This window comes from Mustela putorius, unplaced genomic scaffold (genome assembly GCF_011764305.1).
Source record: "Mustela putorius furo isolate JIRA1106 unplaced genomic scaffold, ASM1176430v1.1 tig00000224_pilon_pilon_pilon, whole genome shotgun sequence".
NCBI classification, from domain to species: Eukaryota; Metazoa; Chordata; class Mammalia; order Carnivora; family Mustelidae; genus Mustela; species Mustela putorius.
In genome coordinates, this window is record NW_025421321.1 from 33,453,745 (window position 1) to 33,465,845 (window position 12,101).

Consider the following 12,101-nt stretch of genomic DNA (forward strand, 5'->3'; position numbering starts at 1 on the left):
GCCTGTTGACTGACCTGCTGATGCCGGAACTGGATGGAGCAGGGATGTGACCGGCTAGATGGTGAAGAGGGGGATGGGGTCAGTATCCCAGGAAGAGAGCGGCAGGGCCATACAGGGAGGCTGCAGAATTCAAGACCTGTCCAAGGGACCATGAGGGGCCAGGCTGGCTTGGGAGGAGGAGGGGAATGCCCACGGGGAGCTGGGGAAGAAAAGTCTGCATGGTGAGAGCGCTTGAACAGAGTCCTCCAAGTCCCTTGAATTAGTGGGTGCTGCTAAGGATTACGAGCCAAGGGCATGATAAATTCAAAGCAACAGTTTTGTGATGATGAATATGGTTGAAGAGTATGCATTTCTGAGTGTCCTTAACTAAGTGCTGTCCTGTGGGAGCAGGATTTTAGAAGACAAAGACATCTAGAAGAATCTGGGAGCCCAGGGGAGCCGGAGATCTTTTCCCTCGGATTTCAGATGCAAGAAAAACCCATTACCCAACCTTTTAGGGACCAGTATTGAGTTCCCAGTTTTGGAAGGTGTCCCTGAGTAATTAAGGGTTTGCTGAGCGCACACAGCAGGCACTCATACACGTGTTAACGAGCTGGTGCCCTATGCCTTGGACTCCCTTACACCCTCCCCCCAATACACACACACACACACACACACACACACATACACGACTAAATTGCTTCTTTTTCACACAGTGACTGCACATAGCTTTACCAGACCCCCACCCCATGGATACACCCGGACCCAGCTACTTGCCTTCCCAGCCCCCTCCACCCAATTCCATTGTCAGAGCTGAACAAAAGGCCCAAGGCATCCTGGGTTAAAGGATTTTAACTCTGCCAATCCCAGGAGGCTCCAACAAGAAGCAGCTTCCTGCAGGAGAAAAGTGACTGAGAAATCTCCCCAGGGGACAGGGGATTTTTTTTTTTTTTCAGGTCTCAAAAACAGAGCTCAGCCGCCAATCAAGACACTCCCCCACCAGAGCCTCACCCCAGCTCCCACCCCAGGGATTAGGAGCTTTATCTGCCTGAGACCTCCCATCAGTCAAAAAGCTCTTTGGGTCGTTTCGCCCATGCCTTCTATATGTGGCGGTCAGGCTTGTTAGCTTCCACCCAAGCCCCAGGAACCGAGGAACCCAACCCACCTCCCACATCAGACCGGACTCCCCCTCTGCTCGTCCCGGAGCTCCTGCCCTCTGCCTCCCCAAGTTCGCCCTGCGCCCGCAGTGCTGTCCCCCTTCCCCCGCGGAACCTCGCAGCCCCGGCCGCGCGCGCCCCGCTCCCCGAAGCGCCGCACACCGCCCGGGGACCCGCGGGAGCTCGGGGTGCGGCGTGGCCCCTCCGGCGGGCCGCGGACACCAGCTCCAGAGCCCGACCCGAAACCCATCCTCCCCTTGGAGAGGCAAGACGGCGAGCTCGCCGGCGGTTAGCAACAGCATTTCCAGGGGCTGGGTTCGGTGTGCTCGTTCCTGAGTGTCTCTGTCCTCCCCCAGGGGAAGCGTCTGGGGAGCCCTTGCTGGCTGTTCGGCCCCAGTCTCCGAGGTTTCTGAAACAAAACTGCATTCGGTGTCAAACCCCTTTGCCCACCCTGGAACGAAAGTTAAGTATGAATTTTTTTTCTTCTCAAGTTTTTCACGTAGAAGAGATACCGGGTAAATTAGAAACATGTTTGGGAAAAGAGTGAGCAGTAAACGCTGGCATTTAAACAACACAAAAATGCCCAAGCCAGGCCACACGCCCAGGCGGCCGCGACGCACCCGGCGGCTGCGCAGCGCCCTCTGGTGGCGGCGCGCGGGCGCGGCCGTTCCCTACTCCCACGCTCGGAACCGGGGACAGAGCTGCTGCCCCAAATCTGAGAAACATTGGGGCAACTTTGGAGGAAGGGGAGGGGGTCATGGAAAGCGTCCGACGCTGAGGCCCCCTTTTTGTGGTTCCGTGGCTGGCACTGAGGCCAAGAGCCCAGGGAAGGGGCCCACGTAAAAGAAAAACCTTTGTTGCTCTTTGAATGACCGCCTGAAATTCTACCAATGCAGCATCTCCCTTAACCTGCAGGCTTTGATTCTTTTTAAAATTCAGGTTTCTCGAGGAGGAGGGGTGACCCTTCAAAACAAGGGCAGATGACAGGCTCTGTCAAAAAATTACCAACGTGAACACCAAAGAGACATGATTGTACCATAATATGTACACTTTAGATGGTGAGGACATTTAGTAAGTATCATTTAATCTTCCCCTCTGTAGTGTTTGTTGCCCGGCATCCTTTGGTACTCTGAACAGCGGTGTTATTTTAGGCTGTGCCTCCCCCAGCGGCCATTCCCTCCAGATCAGTTGGCTCCCGCTTTCCTTGTCCCTGGTACATGCTAAACCTTTCTCCCTTCTGTCCACTTCTCACTCTCAGGGCAGCTCTTCTAGATTAGGCTCCTGCAGCTTACTGTCTGGATGCCTGCTACCAGGGAGGGAGTGGAACCCTGCCTCCCAGTGCAGGATCCCAGGGAGAGTGGAAGGAGCTCCCCTCTCTGCCCAGCTGCAACCCTACTGTCCCTCCAAAGAGACTGTCCCCTCTTACTGCTTAGGGATTGTCTTCCCAAAGGTAGCAGAGTACTCCTGCTTTCAGCTTCCTCACTGATGATCTGTAATTTCTCTCCAGAAAAGTACTGTCATTCCTCCACCTGGTGGAAGTGGGAAAAGGGTCCGTTCTCCCCCAGCATCTTCCTCTGAATCTCTTTTCCCTGCCTGAAGGATTTCTACTTACCCATCCTGCCTGGTGGGAATTCCTCCAACCTCATACCTTCCCTCTCTTCGAGGTATTTCTTGCTGTATTTATTGCTACCTAACAAGTTGCTCGGTGGCGGCTTAGAACAAGAAACAGGCATTTATTTATTTATGGCTCTGTGGATGGGCAGGTGGTTTCTAGACAGGCTCTGCGGGGCTCGCTCATGTGTCTGTGGTGAGGTGGCAGGTCACAGGATAGTTCAAGACAGCAGGGTGATGGGGAGGCTCTGCCGGAGTGAAAGGGTGACAGGGCCCTGCGTCTCTTATCCAGCAGGCTCGCCTGCTCGGGCTTCTTCCCATGGCAGCAGGGTTCCGAGGATGGGGATAGCCAAAACTACAAGGCTTCTCGAGGCCTAGGCTTGGAACTGATACAGCAAGAGCAAGTCACAAGGCCAGGTATGCGCTCAGAGTGGACTTCATCTCCTGAAAGAAGGCGCGACAGAGTCCTGTAGCCACGTTTGCAAACTGTCACGCTTCCCCTCTCCCTTCCTGGGGTGAGGGACCCATAGAAGAAGCACGCCTCAGGATATTACATCCCTTATAGACTCGTTGGACAGGCAGCACAGTTCTGAAGCACACAAGCCCAGCAGTCCACACGCCCTGCCTCACGTCCTGACTCCATATTGATCAGACATGTGACCTCGGAAAGTTATCTTTCCTCTCTGGGACTCAGTTCCTAATTTGTAAAAATGGGAATTATAAATATTAAATTGAATTTCATCCATACTAAGTACTTAGGTGGTGTCTGGCACATGATAAGTGTTATGCCATGAGGTGCCCACTGGCTGCCCATCAGGACAGCTGAGGCCACCAGCACCATCTCCCACACCAGCTCCAAAACCCCCTCCCACCACTGCCGACCCCAATAGCCCCCAGTTGGAAGCTCTGCTGGTGGCACCTGGTGTCTTTGGTGCCCCACGGAGATGCCAGTGAAATGGCCTTGTAGGTTTTCACGAGCTCCTTCACTGAAGCCCATCCTTCTAGAGCTGGCTTACCTTAGCTCTTATAGGGGTGTCTGGGGGCGCGCCAGAGTTGATCAGGCTCAGGTCCTGATACTGGCGTTCTGGGATCAAGCCCCAACAGGGAGTCTGCTCCCCACCCCCCACGCGCTCTCACTGTCTACAAAATAAATAAATAACATCTTAAAAAAAAAAAAAATCAGCTCTTACAGACCCAACGTATGCTTCCAGCTCTTCTTCCTGAGGGATTTGGACAAGTGAATTCTTCTCTCTGCATTTCAGTTTTCTTGTCTGTAAGATGGGGGTACCAATGGCCGCCTACTTACGATGGTTCAACTTAGAAATTTTTGACTTCACGGTGGTGCAAAAGTGATATACATTCAGTTGAAACTGTACTTGAGGGGTGCCTGGGTGGCTCAGTCATTAGGTGTCTGCCTTTGGCTCAGGTCATGATCCCAGGATCCTGGGATTGAGTTCCAAGTTGGGCTCCCTGCTCTGCTGGGAAGCCTGCTTCTCCCTCTCCAGCTCCCCGCGCTGCCTCTCTTTGTCATAAATAAATAACATCTTTAAAAAAAAAATGAAACCATACTTGGAATCTTGAATCTGGATCTTTTCCTAGGCTGGTCATATTCAGCGCCACTCTCGGCTACAACTCCCCATGGGCCACGTGACCACAAGCGTCAACAGCCGACACACTTACCACCATTCGGCACCCACCCAACCATGCAGTTTTCCACTTTCAGTACAGTACTCGTGTGAGATACTCAACAGTTTATTATAAAGTTAGCTTTGTGTGAGATGATTTTGCCCAACCGTAGGCTTGTGTAAGTGTTCTGAGCACATTTAAGGCAGGCTGGGCTTAGTTGTGAAGTTCGATAGGTTGATGAATTATGTGCATTTTTGACTTAGGATGTTTTCAACTTACAATGGGTTTATCAGGGATTAATCCCATCTTATGTCGGGGAAGATCTGTAATAGCAGTGCCTTCCACAGAGCATATAAAGAATAATATGAAGAAATTAAGAGCCTGTACTTTAAAAATGTTGGCACCCACAGGACACAGAACCTGTGTTTTCTGTGAAATTGCCTTTCCCAGAGGTGCTGAGAAATGGCCATGCACGAATACTTTTCTCCCAAAAAAGTCCTTTGTCACTCATAGAACCTTCCTTTCCTGAAGTCCACCAAGATGGGCCAGGATGCCAGGAAACCAGCCGAGCTCTTCCTACCAATGCAGGTTTAATGTCTGGTCCTTCCACGACACCTTCTAAGGGCCTGATCTTTATTTCATTTTCAGCCTAGTATCTCTAACCCTTGGCATACGACTTGGCAAGGTAGGTGTTCAATATCTATCTGATGAGAGAAAGAAAGAATGAATGAGGATGTAGGAGAGGAAAGACTGTCTCTCCACCCCCCTAGATTCAACAGCTGGGTCTGTGAAATAAATCGGCAACAGACAATGAACAGGAGAAAAGTTATACACAGTTATTTATTTTGACTGTTACACGGACAAGGGCATCACAGAGGGGGAAAAAAAAAGCGAACACCTGAAAAAGAGAGGACACTGGAAAGCTTATATACCATCTTCGTAGAGAAGGGGAGGGAGATGCAGGTCACTTCGGGGAGAGCAAATGATTTGGGGAAAGATGAGTGGGCCCTCAGAAGGACAGATGGGAGGTTATGAGGGTGTGACAGCGTCTGTCTAGCGGTGCTGTGGACTTGTAGCCTGCTCTCCTGGGAGAGGAACGTCTTCCCTGGTGGATGAAGCCCCCAGGTTGGGGATTTAGGACGATGGAGTTCCTTTCGGAGGCTCTGTCTTTAGGCAGATTAGGGCAGTTCAGGGGGAACCTCTCCCCACATCTGCTGTTTTTCAAGTGCCTTCAGCTCAAAAGGATCAATACACCCAAGCAGCATATTTGGGCCGATATGTCCTGAACTCCTGCAAGGACTTCATTCTGATAGGTTTTTTCCCCCTTGGATGAAACCAACTTCTTCTGGATGACTTCCAAACCAAGTCGCCCTGTAACTGAACTAACATGAGTTCGCTCCTTGGTGAGTCACAGACAGAAATTACACCAGGTGGAGTTGTCGCACAAAGGAGACTCTATTTGCAGCAAATAAGGAGATCACAGGGAATAATTTCCAGAGCCTTGACTCCCCGAGCAAGAGTGAATGGGTTCCTTTTATTGAAGTTCGGGATGAATATTCAGAAAGAGGAGCCTTGTCATTTTCCGTAGAGGGGGACACAAGATGGTGCCGTGAACCTTCAGGAAACAGGCCTGTACCTGTCCTGTGGGTTATGTAAATGAGGCTTGTGCTCCTCCTTGGGTGAAGATTTTAGTATTATAATGAGGTTAAGGTAACCGTCAGTCATTCTACGGTTCCCTCCGAGGTCCTTCTGCACAGCTGTGTGTGGGGAGTTAAGTTCAGCCTGGTCTGGGTGGTCTGGGCCTGCTGGGATTCTCTGTCTGGGCAGCTGTTGATGCTTGAAGGGTAGTTTTTGTTTCCATGCCATCAGGGGATGCCAGGCCTCTTGGGTTTTTTGCCTGAGCAAGGAGATAAAGATGGAAAGAAGAGCTTAAGGAAAAATGTGGGACAAAGGTCAGTGGATACAAGCAGGTGAGCAGTAAAGGTCAGGTCTTAGGGTCCAGCTGGCGACGACCCATTAGTGCAGAAGGGAAGATGTTTCCAAGAGTTTGGAGGGAGTAGGGCAGTGCTCCTCAACCTGACCGCCAGTTATAGTCCCTGGGGAGGCACAGGCCCACCCCCCAGAAATTCAGCTGTAACGGGCCCAGGAGCAGCCAGGGAGTCCAGAATTGGGAGAAAGCCATGCTTTGTGTGCATTCGTCATTTTTGCCATGTCTCTCCCAGAATCCGAGTCTTCAAAGCTGACAGTGAAGCATTCCAGATTTTGTGGATGGTTCCCATAGAGTACAGACGACAGCAGAAAATGAATAATGCTGGGCAGGGATTACTAAGGACACCACAAAACAAGCTGCATAACTGTTGGTGCGTGTTTAGACACAACTGAGAAAAAAATCCTCCCATCACGACTTGATGCTTGACGCAATTCATGAAATGAGTTAATATTCATAAACGTGAGCCACGCAAAGTAAATGTGAATCCAGAGGCAAAGCAGGGGATGAGAATGGCTGGCTGCCCAACAGATTCCGGGGACCCATGGACTATCCCTAGGGAGCCAGGGTCGAGGAGTCCTGCTAGGAAGTGAGCTAGATGACAGACAGCCATACAGCCATTCAGATGGTGGGGGGGACGCTGACGGGAATGCTGAGGAGGAGGAGGAGCAGCTCCTTCTTCTATGAGTGGGCGAGGGTGGGGAGAAGAAAATGCGGGGCTTCTGGTATAAAGAAAACTGAATGGGTTTTGTGTGTCTTTGTGTTTTTTGTTCCATTTTTGCCTGCTGCACTTTTAGCTGAACTCCTCTGAAAGCGAGATGTGTGTCCATCTGGAAACACATTGATTGACCCACACCCGCATGAGAAGTGTGGAGGTAGGTGTGCATGTTGGGGGATACGTAGGTATAGGTAGTGCTTGGGCAGCCTGGACAGAGTTTGAGAAGTTGGGGATCTTCGTGGCAGGTATAGTTCTGGCACTGGGGAGGAAGATGGTCACTGGCATCGAATGAGACTTGTAAACCCTGGAATTTAAATGTAGACCCCCAGGACAGGGTGCAGTTGTTCAGAGGGTAAGGAAATATGGCTGTCAACGATCTGAGTTGGGCCCTAAAATCTCTCTGGGACACACAGACTGTAACACACAGGCTGGGACAACCTGAAGGCAAAGGGGTGACCCTCAGTCATTTGAATCAGAATGATCTGGGCTGCTGGTTCCCAAGGTGCTCTGGGGCCCACCCCAGATCTACCAAAGCCTGGGTACCAGGCTTTGTAGGGGTTAGGCCTAGGGAGTTCAAAATTTTAAAGACGTGCCCCAGGTGATTGCCAGGTAACTAAGGACAGAGGGTCTTTATAGAGTTAGTAGACAGGGCTAGAGGAGGGTTGAGAATGGGCCTCAAGCTTTAAAATCTAGCATCTAACCCTGACTGATCTGCTGTGAGACCAGGAATCCGTATCCTAAGCCATTCCACAGACGATTAGGATAATCATTCATGTTAGGTGTCCTTGGAGGGAATTAACTGGAAAAAAACTTACCCCATCTGTAACTTGACTCTGCAAGTCTCTGCATGTCTTGACTCTTCATTCAAACTGGGGTATTCTGAACGGACTCCCAGAGCCAGCCTGCGGCTTTAGAGAGGCTGGGGCCATTGTGTTATTTCTTCCCCCGGCTTTACTGGGATATAACTGACATAAACATTAAGGTGTGTGATGTGTTGGTTTGATACACTGATACATATAATTCTACCACCGTGGCATTAACTAACACCTCCATTGCGTCTCATAATTATCATTTCTTTTTTGTGGTGAGTACATTTAAGATCTACTCTCAGCAACTTTCAAGTATACAATACAGTATTATTAACCATAATCACCATGCTTTTCATTAGGTCCCCAGAACTTACTCATCTTACCACTGAAGGTTTGTTCCCTTTGACCAACATCCCCTACCCCCCAGCCCCTGGTCACCACCATTCTACTCTGTTTCTCTGCATTTGGCTTATTTATTTATTTATTATTTTTTTAAGATTTTATTAATTTATTTGACAGAGAGAGACCACAAGTAGGCAGAGAGGCAGTCAGAGAGAGAGAGAGAGGAGGAAGCAGGCTCCCTGCTGAGCAGAGAGCCCGATGCGGGACTCGATCCCAGGACCCTGAGATTATGACCTGAGCCGAAGGCAGCGGCTTAACCCACTGAGCCACCCACGTGCCCTGCATTTGGCTTTTTTTGATCTCACAAATATAAGTGATATCATACAGTATTTGTCTTACTGTGCCCGGCTTGTTTCACTTAGCCTCATGCTCTCAAGGTCCATCCATCCCGGTTGCAGAGGGCAGGATTTCCTTTTCTTGTAACTGAGTAATATTCCATTGTTTATATATATCCTTTTATCTGTTGCTGAATACTTAGGTTGTTTCCAGATCTTGGCTATTGTGAATAATGCTGCGATGAACATGGGAAGGCACTTCTAGTTTGTTTGCTTGTTTTGTTTTGTTATTTTGAGGTCCTGCTTTCATTTCCTTTGGATATATCCCCAGAGGTGGGATGGCTGGATCACGTGGTGATTCTACTTTTAATTTTTTGAAGAACCTCCGTACTGTTTTCCACAGTGGCCACACCAGTTCACATCCCACCAACAGTGCATAAGTGTTCCTTTCTCTCTGCACATCTTCTGCCAACGCTTATTATCTCTTATCTTTAAGTTTTTATTTAGATTCTGGTTAGTTAACATTCAGTGTAATATTAGTTTCAGGTGTACAATATAGTGATTCAGTATCTCTTATCTTTGTGATGACAGTGATTCTAACAGGTGTGAAGTGAGTAGGGCATTGTTTTGAAATCTTTTTGAATTGATAAGAAGCCACAAAATGCTTTTGGCCTCAAAGGAGGGAGTCTGGTCACCGTTCTTCCAGCTCCACTCAGAACAGCAGGCAGCAGAAAGTCGGCTGTAATAGAGTTCTAATGTCCACAGATGCGAGTGGACGTTTAAACAGGCATGTGTCTACACCAGCTGAGACCCTGTTTTCTGGTACCACTGGCCATGGAGGCCACATATTTGCCAGTGGGTGAATTTCAAGGTAGCCTGACCCTCAAGTCCTTAGCTCTCACCAAAGGCAACCTTTGTTTTACCAAAAGTCTTTCCATTCTTATCCAAAAATAACACTGTATGCAGTTAATAATATTCTATTTAATATCAACATGGGCAGGGGGTCCACAAGGTCAAAACTATTTTCATAATAAAATGTTATTTGCCTTTTCGCTCACATCTTCTCATGACCGTATGAAGCTGTGAGCTTGGGGAAAACTCTGATATCACAACAGAGTGAGTCCAAAAGCAGATAGGAGACTCCATCTGTTTTTTATTAAGCTAAACATTTTAAAAGTTTGCAGGAATGTAAAACGGTGCCACACTTCTCACTAACATTTTGTTTTGTTTTTGAAAATACAGTTATCTTTAAAATTGTGTTAATGCGGTAGGTTTAATATTGTAATTTTAAGTAAGTATTTTTAAATATTCCGTTTTAATTTCTAATATGGAAAGTTTGGGGAGGTAGACCCCACATAAATAAAAGGCTCTTTCAATGATATTTACGAGTATAAAGGAGTCCAGAAATCAAGAAGTGGGAGAACCACGACCTTATTTCTTCCCCAAATTATAGTCTCCTATAGGCTCCACCCCCAAAGTTTTCCTGAGTAAAGCTCCCTTTCCCCCGCCAGCGTTTGGGCTCCACCCTGCTGATAAGCTAACCTCTCTCACCCCTTTCCAGAACAGCTGCCTCCAGGCTTACCCGCGGCCCTTCCCATCCCTCCTCCTGGTTCTCCCTTCTCGCCCTCCGAGTGAGAAAGCATCCTTTGACGGTGCTCAGCAAACCTAGAGTGGGGACAAGGGACTCGTGCAGTTGAGGAAGGAAGGGACGAATCACAGACACTACCCTCAAGGAGCTTCTGATTTCGTAGGGACGTACGGACAGGTAAAGCAGCTCCAGGAGGTACCTGTCCTTGCCTTTCGCTAGCTAACACTCTCCTCCCCGGTCCCCCGCCCCCACGCCGCACCACCCCTTTCTCTTCCGCCACCCTGGATTCCCGAGATCCCGGGCCCGAGCGCCCCCTGGTGGCCGTCCCTCGTCGGTGCAGCCTTTTTCAGAGGAGTCCGAGGCGTAACTAGAGTTAAAAAAGACCTCAGTCGAGTCTCTCGGGATCCCAGTTCTGGGAACCTGTCCCTGTGAGGATCTGTCTCGGTTTTCGGCGGCCTTCTGTCTGTCCCCGTGCTCATGTTTACCCCTGGATGAGTAATTCCAGCCGGCTTCTGCCTCTGTGCCTGCCGCTTATCTTGTATTCGTTTCCCCCACCAAGCCCATTAGTAGGTGGCAGTCTGTCACGGTAGAAATAGTATGTGCTGCGGCTTGGACCCAAGTCCACGGAGCACGATGCCAAAGTTCCACTTCCTACTGGCATGCCCCACAGTAAATAATCTGATGGCTAAAGCAGCCCTGGACATTGGCGAACGATGGATATTCTACGTTGGGGTCAAGTTCCTTCCAAAGGGGAAAAGTGAATCCACAGCCTCTGAATCTCAAGGCTAGGCTGGATTCCGGGCTCTCCAGGAGTGTATTTCCTGCCTTCTGGGGTGGGGGTCAATATCCTAAGACCTCCACCCTCCACCTTCCGGGGCTTTCTTCCAGGGATGTAGCGTCTCCGCCCCCGCCCCCACCTCCACCCCCGCGCTATGGCTGTGAACAGGACTCCAGGTGGTCTGCTATCAAATCTCAGAACTCCTCAAAGTGAGTATGCAACTTCAACTCTGGCTTCCTCAACACAAAAAGCAAGCCCTAATATCAAGGAAGGAAATGCCAACGTGTCTCTTTTTTAATCGAACCCTAGAAATTCAGAATGAAAGTATCCTCAAAGTGAGGATACTGGGAACAGGATTGGGGAGTGGAAGGGAGTTCCAGATTCAGCAAGATATCCTCAGGGACCAGCCTGAAGATTTTTCCTACTGCTCTGACCCAGAGTCCATTAGCAAGAACCTCACTGCCCCATCAACAAACTCGACCTAGTGGTTTCCATGGTAACCATCAAAGAGTGATCCCCTTTTTCTTTCCTACAGATGTTCCTCCTACCCCTCCCCTTGACAATCACTTTCAGACAGGGCCTAGAACTGGATTCTGTTCAACTCTATTTGCAAATCATTTCCCCCTTTTAATCCATGTTTTAAGAAAGTACAAACCAGGGGCACCTGGGTGGCTCAGTGGGTTAAAGCCTCTGCCTTTCACTTAGGTCATGATCCCAGGGTTCTGGGCTCTCTGCTCAGCGGGGAGCCTGCTTCCCCCCTCTCTCTCTGCCTAATTGTGATCTCTGTCTCTCAAGTAAATAAATAAAATCTTAAAAAAAGAAAAGAAAAGAAAAGAAAGTACAAACCATTTCTTTAATTTACATGGAAATACCCTTTAAAAATGAACCAATAATGTCAGCTATGTGGAAGCATGGGAGTTCATTTTATTATTCTTTTTAAGTATGCTTAAATTTTCCTATAGTGAACACAAAATTTTAAAGTAAACTAAAAAATTTTTAAAATAATATCTATGCGGGTGCCTGGGTGGCTCAGTGGGTTAAAGCCTCTGCCTTCGGCTCAGGGGGTCCTGGGATCAAGCCCAGCTTGGGGATCTGCTCAGCAGGGAGCCTGCTTTCCTCTCTCTCTCTGCCTCCTTCTCTGCCTACTTGTGATCTCTCTCTCTCTGTCAAA

The 12,101-nt window shown here is 49.0% G+C and overlaps 1 long non-coding RNA gene across 5 annotated transcripts in view; it reads left to right on the forward strand.

The window, feature by feature from the left end:
- The first annotated feature begins 1,606 nt into the window (after nt 1-1,606).
- The window catches only part of LOC101681754, a 29,580-nt gene continuing 19,085 nt past the window's right edge, over nt 1,607-12,101 (forward strand). For 4 of the 5 annotated variants that reach the window (XR_006606068.1, XR_006606067.1, XR_006606066.1 and 1 more), the window contains exons 1-5: nt 1,607-2,207; nt 6,596-6,733; nt 7,158-7,235; nt 10,126-10,329; nt 11,041-11,139. This is a non-coding gene — a long non-coding RNA (uncharacterized LOC101681754). The remainder of the gene's footprint in view (nt 2,208-6,595; nt 6,734-7,157; nt 7,236-10,125; nt 10,330-11,040; nt 11,140-12,101) is intronic. The other variant, XR_001177790.2, reaches the window with a different exon arrangement.